Source organism: Xiphophorus hellerii, chromosome 8 (genome assembly GCF_003331165.1).
Source record: "Xiphophorus hellerii strain 12219 chromosome 8, Xiphophorus_hellerii-4.1, whole genome shotgun sequence".
NCBI lineage: Eukaryota > Metazoa > Chordata > Actinopteri > Cyprinodontiformes > Poeciliidae > Xiphophorus > Xiphophorus hellerii.
This window is the reverse complement of record NC_045679.1, coordinates 6,725,059-6,736,292: the sequence shown is the minus strand read 5'-3', so window position 1 is coordinate 6,736,292 and position 11,234 is coordinate 6,725,059. Positions and strand designations below refer to the sequence as shown.

At 39.4% G+C, this 11,234-nt stretch overlaps 1 protein-coding gene across 1 annotated transcript in view; it reads left to right on the top strand.

Annotated features, from left to right (window-relative positions):
• Nucleotides 1-11,234, top strand: part of LOC116724472 (NACHT, LRR and PYD domains-containing protein 3-like) — a 331,270-nt gene that overhangs the window by 258,692 nt on the left and 61,344 nt on the right. The gene's annotated exons all lie outside the window — the stretch shown is intronic.

The following is an 11,234-nucleotide window of genomic DNA, read 5'->3' as shown; positions in this document are numbered from 1 at the left end:
CAGAGAGAATGAAGAAGTAGTCTGGCTAGACTGCACCATACATGAGACCGGAGTGACAGGAAAGTCCTCAACAGCCACACAAGGGAACACATCAGCTAACTTACTATTGCGGCGCAATATAAGAGGCTTATCAGTGGGATTAAGAACCTTCATGGGAATCCAACGATCGCCCCACATCGGTGTAATGACCCGACCAACCAAGATGTTTTTTGGTGTGGAGCGAGCTGAAGTCGGTTCCACGACGACAGTGCTCCCAGGAGACACAGGGGCAGAGGGAGGAAGCCTTCCCCAAACAATGTATTCCTTTCGGGGGAACAGTGTAACGGCCTGCTGCAATTTCACAGTACCCACCTTGTCAGGTACCTCTGGGCTCTGCCACCGGGAGGTGCAACTCAGTAACTGGAGGAACTGTTCACAATCAGGGTCAGTCGTATGAGAGGACACCATCTCCCAGTATTTCCCATCAGACTTCATTCTTTGGATCACTGGTCGAAGCACATTTGTGCCAATAATCAACTCATCCCTCCGTCCAGGAACAAGGAACATCGGCACCAGACAGTTAAGACCGTAGAGCTTCATGCTCAGCTCATAAATGCATTTAGGTCGTGTAATAAGTCCACCACAACCAACAAGGACAACTCTTTCAGAGACAGGTTGCGGGGACAGGACAACACCTGCCGCTCTCAGCTTAGCCTCCCCCGTTTCACTAAGTGTACATGACATGCTGCCCGAGTCCAGCATCCCTCTCAGTGACGTCTGGCCACCAATAGACACAGGGGCATAAAACAACTCACTAGCTTCCTCAACTCTTTGGGACCCAACCAAAATTATTGTTTTCTCGTTGGGGAAGCTTTCACAGCAGTCAACATACTCTGAGTGTGGATTAACAGAATCAGTGAGGGTGTTGTGTACAATGCCCATGTTGCCCCTCTCATCACACAGGCCAGTCAGTTTAAATCAACATGTGAAGCAGCATTTGAGGATCTCTGTCCCACTTCCTGCCTGCAGTCCAGTTTCACATGTCCTGGCTCAAAACAGTTAAGACATAACCTGTATAGTCTGCAGTGTGAATGTGTGGAGTGTTCACTGGACCCACAAACTTGACAGGCTAGGGGCTGTGTTCGCCGGGGAACCTGAGATCGGCCCGCTCTCTGGTGACCAGTAGCCAGAGACGCATTACACAGAGAGAGAACCCTGTCAAACATGGTCACCATCTGTTGAGAAACAGGTTCAATAGTGGCAACACTGCACGCCCCAGTGGGTTGCGGGCTTGCCACAGGGTCATGCAATGTATCGGCACCGTCAACAGCCTGTGTATTTGCCACTATGCTCTTGACTGTTCTCACACGACCATCCAGGCGTTGCTGGACCTCAGCTACTGTCCACTGTTCTGCTGGCTTCATTTGAAATGTCAAGGAAAGGGTGGGGTCAGGGCAGTGACTGATAAAACATCATCACAACCTCTGCATGAGGGTCCTCCACACATTTACCATGCCTGCGGAGACCCTCATCCACAGCATCAATGGTCTTATTAAGACGGATCTAATAGTCCATAGCATCCTCCCCAGTCCTGGGAACAGTACCATAAAAGTCTCTCATTGGCAGGTTGGAACATGTAAGTTCACTGAAATGGTGCTTTAATACATTAAAAACAGCATTAATTAACCCAGCACCACACAGTTCAGGACGGCACCGTAGAGAGACCTTCACCACATCACGGGCTTTGCCTGTTAACCTTGACATTAGCAGCCCATATTGTTCTTCAGGCGTCCCACAGTTAGCCCGAGACAGGTAACACCTCATCAGATCTTCCCATTCTTGGATGGAAAATGTGTCACTATTGTCACCCCTGAAGAATGGAGGGGCTTTGGCTTCAGACTGCACCACAACCTTCACATGGGGAGACTCCGGTAGAGTAGGAGATGCATTATTAGCAGGGTACTCCTGGGAGTGGCTGGCCTGTTGCACGGTGCACATTTTAGCTGTAATATTATCTCCAATTTGTTTTGCCAGGTCAGATATTAAACCACTGAGTGCCTCATGTGAAACATGTGTAGGCTGTGAATTAACAAAAGGAACTGGTGTGGAGTTTGCAACAGGCACAAACTGTGGATTTATCACAGACTGGTCAACTGTGCATTCATTGTGACCAGGCACCACAGGCCTACCTCTCCCAAAACACGGTGAAGCATTATGTGGATTGTTTGCTGAACCAAAACTGACACCACTGCCTACATATTCAAGTTCCGGCAGATTTGCATGAGACATGTCTGTGAATTGCAACAAAGCAAACAATTAAAAGAAAAATAATAACAATGACTTAAAAATATATATATAGAAAAAAAAATAATCACACCCAGAGCAAATACAGAAAAAAACCCCCCAAAAAAACAGCTTTTAATGGGAAACTTATTTTGTTGTTGTCGGTGTTGAGCGTCTAGCGCAAAAAAAAAAAAAAGTAATATTAAACCTGAAAGACCGCACTCAGGGCAAAGCGGCTCTAGCGGCGCAGCTCGGGACCACGAGACAGCCAGAGATCGTCACAGCTCCGTTGGGCTGGGGTTCGCTGACTGCGGACTCGATCAGAGATGTCTCGGGTCGAACGGCACCAAGTGTGACCGGTGGACTTCTGCGTTGTGTGTTTATAGGATAAACCATAAAAACACAGAGTCTGGGTTTGGAGGCGGACTCCGTTTATTCAGCCTGTCAATCGGGAGATATTAGCATTAGCACGTAGCATGTGCTCCAGTTCTCCAACCCGATCTCTACAAAATCATAATGTTAGCATGCATCAAATCTTATAAATGCATAATAGCAACTCGAATGAAAATATTAACCTAACATTAATACAGAAGAAAAAAAATAAACATTTGGACAATATAAATGAAAGGATTACAATAGATTATAAAACTTGCCTCTTCCCAGTGGAACGAGTAACAAAAGGGAAGAGGAAATGAACAACTTAACATTTATAATGGTGCTGGAGGACCCTGAACAAAAGAAGAAGAAAGTAGGGCGGAGCTGGAGGACCAAACCCCTCATAGCAGACACAGAGGAACACAAAGACAGACAAGTATAAGAGGACAAATAAATTAAAGAAAACATTTTGTGAAAATATACAACAATATAGACCCAGTTACATTCACAAGGAAAATTAAAGAGTGGGATGGGTTTAATAGTTTAATAGGGACTCTGACTAAATTAATAAAAGAAGTTCAGTTAGATTTCCATGATGATCTACTGATGGCAGAAAGGACTTTAAAACAATATTTGATGGAGCTCCAGACCAATCAGCCCCAAGAAGCAAAGATGAGAAGAAAAGTAACTCCATGTTGGTCAGATGGATGTTTAAAAGTTATGGGAGAGAAAAATAAAGAACTTTAGATTTTAAACAAAACTCACAACTTTCAGGATTTAATAAAATATAAATTACATAAAAAGTGAAGAAAACTATTCATGAGGCAAAGAAAGAAAGTGAGAATTTTAACAGTTTCATCCATTTAGTAGTTTGATCTCCACCAGGGGGCGACATCTGGAAAATGATCCAAAGAATGAAAGGAATCAGGAGAGAATGGAAATCCCTTGTTTTCCAGAGGAAATGAAGAATTGCAGTGAATGATGGTGAAAAAGTAGAATTGTGCTCTGTTGACTGTGGTAGAAATGAAAAAAACAATAATAAGACCTTTTAGACAGATCCAAGAAAAGACTAATGTGTTTAGGTTTTCAGTAGTTGGGAAAGCTTTTGGGATTGTTCAATAAAGTTTGGGAAAAATTCCCAACGTCTTGGAAAAAGGCAGAGACCCTTCATGTTGGAAAACCAGGGAAATATCCATCCGACCAATCAGATTCCAGATCCACAGCTCTGACGTCACATTTAGGATAAATAATGGAATCGTAATAAGAGAAAGAAAAACTTTTATTGATAAAGTAGAGGGATGATATCAGCCCATCAGATGGTTTAGAAGAGGGAGAGGAAGCATCATGGGACTGCAGAGGTCCTTCACCTGATCCTGGTTGTTGGGACAAGAACTTTGTTACTGAACTTAAGGACATTTTTCATGTTTCTGTACGTAAGTAGATTTAATGGTGGGAACTTTTACTCCACTACATTTTACAGTATCTGTACTTTCTACTTCACTACATTTCTATAAAGCGTTGCGTTACAAGTTACATCCAAGTCGCTTTGCGCTTTTTGATTTGTTGGTCAGTTTGAAAGTAATCAATGATTCTGGTGCCGCCTTTGCCTCCCTGATATCATGAACTGCTAGCTTTCAAAAATTCACCATCAAATCTGAAAAACATATCGAGGAAAGTTAAGCTGCTAAACGCTGTCTGAGTTTTGGATGTTAAACTGATTTAGGTTAGAGAAGTTTTATGTAATCTTACCAGCTTCTAGTTTAAATCGACTGCAATAAATAAAACAATTAAATAGTTGTAAGCAGCTGAACTGGCAGTAACATTGATTACTGCGGTCGGGGCGCATGGAGCGCAGCGTCTCCTGCCATGAATGTCCCAGTAACGTTAAACTCCTCCACATCCTGGTTACTGAATTAATGTGAATAATCTCCATCTCATATTTACATTTACAGTCATATTTCATTGTAAATGTGTGCTGGATTCAGGATGCTGCTTCTTCTTCTTGGTCTCATTGTAAATGTGTGTAGCAGCGCCACCTGGTGGTGTTGGTTGGTAGAGGAAGTGCTGAAAGGTTGGAGGTGTTTGTCAGAGGTGTGTGATGATGGAAGCCTCTCCCTGGTTTGTGAGTCTGAGCTCAGAGATCAAATCTTTGATTCTTGTTGAACTCTTTGTTGAATGTGATGCAGCTTCTCCTTTTTAATGTTTGTATTTCTGGATATTACAGTGAGGCCACAGCAGGTTTTCAGCAGCAGGGCTGTTTAGTGTTTCATTCCTTCATCTGTGTGTGGGAGTGTGGATGGAACAGGTATCCAGGTGTTGTGTCAGAGTTTAGATTGATTGTATTTTAATGCTGATTATTAAATCAGGTTGAGCTTCCAGAAATGTTTCCTTAGTTTCCTGTCCTTTTAGGCTTCAGTGAGTTTCTTCAGGTTGTTACTGAGGGATTTCCTTTCTCCTCTCTGTTGGAGCTTTTCCTGTGTTTGGAGAAATGAGTTCTGCTGCAGCAGCACCAACTGTCCTTCCTACATCCACTGCAGCTTGCAATCCAAATGTTGGACTGTTCCTGTCTCAGTGGAGGACAATGTGTGTCTGAGAGACATGTAATGTCCATGTTTGCTGCTGAAAGAGACTGATGGTCTGACCCCCCTCCTCCTTTCAGGGTGGAGCCTGCTGGAGTCCCATTCTTGACACCAGGTCCATGGAGATGTAAGTGTGTTTTTCATCTGATTCATGACAACAAAGCAGCTCACATTCAACCATCTTCAAACTGTCACATCACTCATTCAGGAGTCATCATCAAAGTGTCAATAAATGATCAATAACTGCAGCTGGATTGTGTTTGTTCTCTCCATCAGATTCCTGTCAACTCACCATCGACACAAACACAGTGAACAGAAAACTCAAACTGTCTGAAGACAACAGGAAGGTGACATTTGTGAAGGAGCTTCAGTCATATCCTGATCATCCAGACAGATTTGATTACTGGGATCAGCTGCTGTGTAGAACTGGTCTGACTGGTCGCTGTTACTGGGAGGTCGAGTGGGGAGGAATAGTTTATATATCAGTGAGTTACAGAAGAATCAGGAGGAGAGGGTACAGTGGAGACTGTTTGTTTGGATATAATGATCATTCCTGGAGTCTGATCTGCTCTGATTATGGTTACTCTGTCTGGCACAATAAGATAGTAACTCGTCTCTCCTCCTCCTCTGTCTCTAACAGAGTAGCAGTGTATGTGGACTGTCCTGCTGGCATTCTGTCCTTCTACAGAGTTTCCTCTGACTCACTGATCCTCCTCCACACCTTCAACACCACATTCACTGAACCTCTGATTCCTGGATTTGGGTTCTTGTGGTCCAGTTCTGGTTCCTCAGTGTTTCTGTGCTGAGTTGAGTCTTAAGACTTTAAAGAGTCTAAAGTTTTTCCTCCTGTCAGAGAAACTCTCTCACTGTTGAACAGATAGTTCAGTCTCTACAATCTATTTCTTGGTGAAACAATTCTGATTGAGTCCTTGGAAACTTTTTCTTCTTCCAGTCCTTTAAATATGGAAGCTGGGATTATTCCAGAATTATTCCAGGATTATTCCAGGATCCTCATGTTTTTCTGTCTGTTTCCAGTCAAAGCTTCACACTGAATATCAAGATGTTGTTTCTCTTATTTTTTTCCTTTCATTCATCAGATTTCATTGAAATGTTGATCAGTTTTTCTCAATCACTGATCATTTTCTGTTTCTATCGGCTCCTGTTTTTCTCAACATGTCAGATTTGAATATTAAATCTTCCTTTTGTAAATGTGCTGCAGTTTTTCTTCATGTGTTTTAAATAAAAACATTTTTCTTCTGCATTTGGTTCATTTGCTGCTCATTCTGTTCTTTTCCTGGTCAAATTTAAATATTTGCATTAAAAAGATTTTTTCATCAACTCTGCCTTTCAGAAAGTCCTGATTTAAAGTAAAACATTCCCATCCCATGAAGGTCAGAGGTCAATGCTTTGAAGCCTAAAGTGGGAAAATCTTCATATTTTCTGTTTCATTCAGAACTTCTACCTGAAACTCAGAACCTGCAGAACATTTTTCTCTTTGGAGGAAAAATCCCTGGAACTGGAAGATCAGAGCAGAATGAAAACTGGAGATCAGTGTTGGACAGAAAAGGTCTGATCGCTGCATCTCTGCTATATTTTACATTTAAATCTGATAACAAAAAGTAAACCTGTTTTTAGTGAATAAACCAACATGGATATGACCCGCCACAGCGCCAACGTGGGCCACACCTGATTCAACCCAAACCGGAAAATAAAGGATTTAAGTGGAAAAAGCAAAACCCAGTAAAATCAGCAGCTGGTTGTGATTAAAATGCAGTTTGTTGCAGAGGTTCAAACTTCCTGATGGTGACCTCTCCTCCGTCCCTCACCTTGTCTGGCCGGTTTTAATCCTCACTGCAGTGTTAGACTGGAGCTCATCTCTCAGATTAACCAGATTAACACTGAGCTGCAACAGGAACCAAACGTCTCTCCTCCAACTTATTTCACTGATTAATAACAAGGTTGGTTAAAAACATTGAGCTGAGCTTCTCAGTCCTTAAAGAGTCATGAAGAAAGACTCACCCTGGAACTGCAGAAAAGAAGTTAGAAAGTTTAAAAATAGATGGATAAAACTTTGTAAATATATTCTAACAAGTGATTTAATTATCTGTTTTTGTATCTTTTAATGTATAAAACTGTATAAAAAAGGTGTAAATGGTTAAAAATCTTCAGAATGAGCCAATTTTTAACCTGATTAATCATCACAATAATTCTTTGTTGGACCATCGCTACGCGGTACTGAGGAGGAAACTTTAAAAAAGTTTTAATGTAACTTTCTCTATGTCCTAACATGAGATAATCTGAGAGAACAAATGGAGTTCCTCTGCCTCCTCCCTGTGTTCTGCTGAATTACTCTACTGGGTCAGAAACAAGCCATCAGAACCAGAACAATTAGCCATGAGCCTGCAAGTATTGGACATGTTTTTGTCTAAATGAGGTGATTTTATGGCTCCATTTTGCCAGATCACATAGTAGCATTTCTACCTAAAGCCAAACATTAACAGCCAATCCATGTGATCGGTATCTGTGATCGGCAGTGATCGGACCTCATGGTGATCAGAACCGGCAGGAAAAACCCTGATGGGAGCGTCTCTACCCAGGAGTAATATGATGGTTTAGAAGTTCATTGAAATCTTTTCCGTTTTGAAAGAAGCTCACATTTGGGGAACTTGTGAATGATTACATTATTTATCATACTTGGTTCTGCTTAAAATAATTCAATTCAACTGAATTATTCTATTGTCATTATTGTTCTTACATTTGGGAGATTGAACATTTCTGTTTTGATTAAGTTTTTAAAATAAAACTTTAAAAAGTTCAGAAAATAAAATCAATCTACTGAACTTTCTGATTTTATGAGGATCTGTTTAAAATGTTTGTTACAAAGTTGATTACTGCATTAATTTTGATGTGAATTAAATTGGTGTGTTTAATTTGTGTTTTTTGTAATGTACTGTTACTGGATGTAATACTATTTTTATTTTTTAAAGGATTTTGACCCGTTTACTGGCCGACATTTATTCTATAAATCATTTGGTGACCAATTAAAAAGTAAATGTATTGAACTAAAAATGGAATATCTAATTTCTGGAGCAGAAATATTAATCACTAATACAGTTTCCTCAAGTGACTGGAGTTTATTTATTTTTAACACAGTTTGATGAAATGGTGAAGAAAAATATAAGACAATTATAAATGGAACTGGTTCATTTTTGGGGTAAAACTGTCATAATTGTCAGAAAAATACAAAGAAAATTAAAAACTTTGTTTTTATACAACTTCAGTCAAATTAAACTTATAAAAAATGTTTAATAAATGATGGAAAATACTTTATTTTAAGATAAATCACGGTCGCACCACATGACATTTTTTAAGACCACAGCCGAATCATATTGATAAAAAACCTCTGAAAACGTCTCATTTTAATTTTAATTATAATTTCTGTGTGCACAACATTTCAAATGTTCTAATAATTGCAATGGATAAACATATTTTTAAATGTTTAATTTCCCCTGATGGAAATCCTGATACGTCAACGACCCTGAAACAGACGTTCCTCCAAAATCTCAGTGATTTCCTTTTCTTTCAGTCTTGCATCCACATCAGCAGAAAGAGGTTTTGAAAGCACTGAAATATCATCAGTAGCAATAATTTCAGCATTTAAAAGCTCAAATCTGACTTCATCTAGTTGAGTATCAAGTCCTTGAATGGGAGGTTTTAGACTCCTGGGTAGTTTGAGCAGTGAATGTAACAAACAGCCATTGATAGAAAAAGCTGCTGTTCCTGTAAATGAAGTCAACATGACAGTTTGATTTGATATGTCAGCCTCCTCTCCATCAGTAGAAGAGGCTACTGATGGATCTGATGATCCAGAGCAGTGCTTGCTTCAGAGTCAATACATTTAATCAGGTGGGATTTTCCACTTCCTGCTCCACCGTTGACATAGAAGTAAAATGGATGAGGGTTCAAAGCACAGAAACACTGAATACACCAGTCTCTTACTGAATAGAACACACAGGCCTTGTTCTGGTTCTGGTTCTGGTTCTGATCAATTGTGCGTAACACAGCTGGATCAATTGAAGGCTGTTCCCTGATGACTCTGACTTCTGTTCCAGCATCAGACTGATGACTGTAGTCGGGGGCAATATCCTGTTCTTTGTCCTCATCAGAATATCTCTCAGATTCTCATCACACTGTAATCTTACAGCTTCAGATTCAGGAGCAAGAATCCACCATTCATCAATCACATTGTCTAGTGATAATCATTCTAGCCTCAGTGTTCTGTTCTTCATGTGACTCCACTGAATCCAACTCTGATGTCGTCCACTTCAGAAGTGATGAAGATCCATTTTTCTTTCTCTTCCTGCTCATTTCTTTCCAAAGCTCCCATTTTTTCCAGGAGGATCTTCAATGTTCTCCAGCTCTCTTTAGATGATGAAGGAACTCAGACTGACTCCACCCGGCTGGTGCTCCAGGTGAGCAGAAACAAACAAACCCTAAAGTCGTCCCTGCAGACCAGCTTTAGATTTGGATCAACTGAACATCAAGCTTCAGTAACGTCTCAGTTAAAGTTTGTTTTCCAGATCTGAGGTCAGAAAGTTCTGGTTTCCATCATGTCCCAGTTCTTAGTTCTGCTTTTTTCTGCTTCTTTTTCTCCACTGTCCACCTAACAGAGACAAGAGGATTAAAATGCTTCATAGAAACGTTCTCAGATCTCAGATCCTCATTGAACCTGATGTCTGTAGTTTTAGTCAGAAGCTCTCCCAGATGTTCCAGATGAGAAGATCTGAGCATCTGGTTTGGTTGATCCAGAAGGTTCTGGACTCATCCAGAAACCCAGAACAACTGGACTCCAGTCACACCTTAAACAGAACATTCTGCTTCTAAATCCAGACTGGACCGCTTGATTTCTTTGGACCTGAAACATAAAGTGCTGTGAAAAGTATTTGCTCCTTTACAGATTTCTTTTGTTTTGCCTTTTTGTCCACCTGAAATGTTTCAGATCATCAAACTGATTTTAATAGTTGATGAAGAAAAACTGATTAAATTCAATAAACAGTTTTCAAATGATGATTTTATTCATTAAAGGAAAAGAGCTGAAAACCAACAAACACAAAACCAAGAAAAAACACAAAGCTGGAAAAACAAGACAAGAATAGAAATAATTAAACAAAGTTTAAATTACTGTCAATGGCAAGAATACAAAGTTTAAACTGAACAAAGTTTAGATAGAAAAACAAACATATAAAACTTTCACTCTGTTCTACATAAATCATCATCAAAATCAAAGCAGCAAAATATTTCCTGTATATTTTTATAAAACATCTTCAAGGATTTCCAGCTAAGTTTGTAGACAAACTCACAAAAAACATCATAAACCTTATTTTATTTGTTTAGCAAATATTTTGAAGAGAGAAAAACACTTTTATCTCCTCACTAAATTATTGCAAACTAGAAATCCCTCTAAATTACCTACAATTGTTTTTAATATTCATCCTAAATAAATTATTTTCTATTAGTTTATAGTTTGTTTCTTTCATTCCTAACAATGTTTCTTTACACCATGAAAGGAGTTTATTATAGACTTTGTAAATAATCAATGTTGTTCTGATCTCTACTAAATCATAACATTTTAAAGTATGCACTTTTATTTATTTATTTTCTTGTTACTAAATATTACAAATGTTTCCATAATTTAGTGTTAATCTATTTTTGTCACATTATTAATATTTGTAATTCTCCTTCCATTAAACTGTTGCTGCTCCAAACTGACCAGATCAAAATAATGTATCAGCAAATAAAGTAAATGTTAACAAATTAGATTCATTGCATAAATCATTTATGTAAAGTAAGAAACGTTTAGGACCCAGTTCTGACCCTTGTGGTTTTCCACAGGTAACTTCTAGTCAATCAGAATTCATATTATTTGTACATTTTGATGTCTTGAGTAACTTTTACCCAGGAATGTGAAAAGCCTCATGATTCAGAAATAAGAAAGAGAATAATTATATAAAAATATAT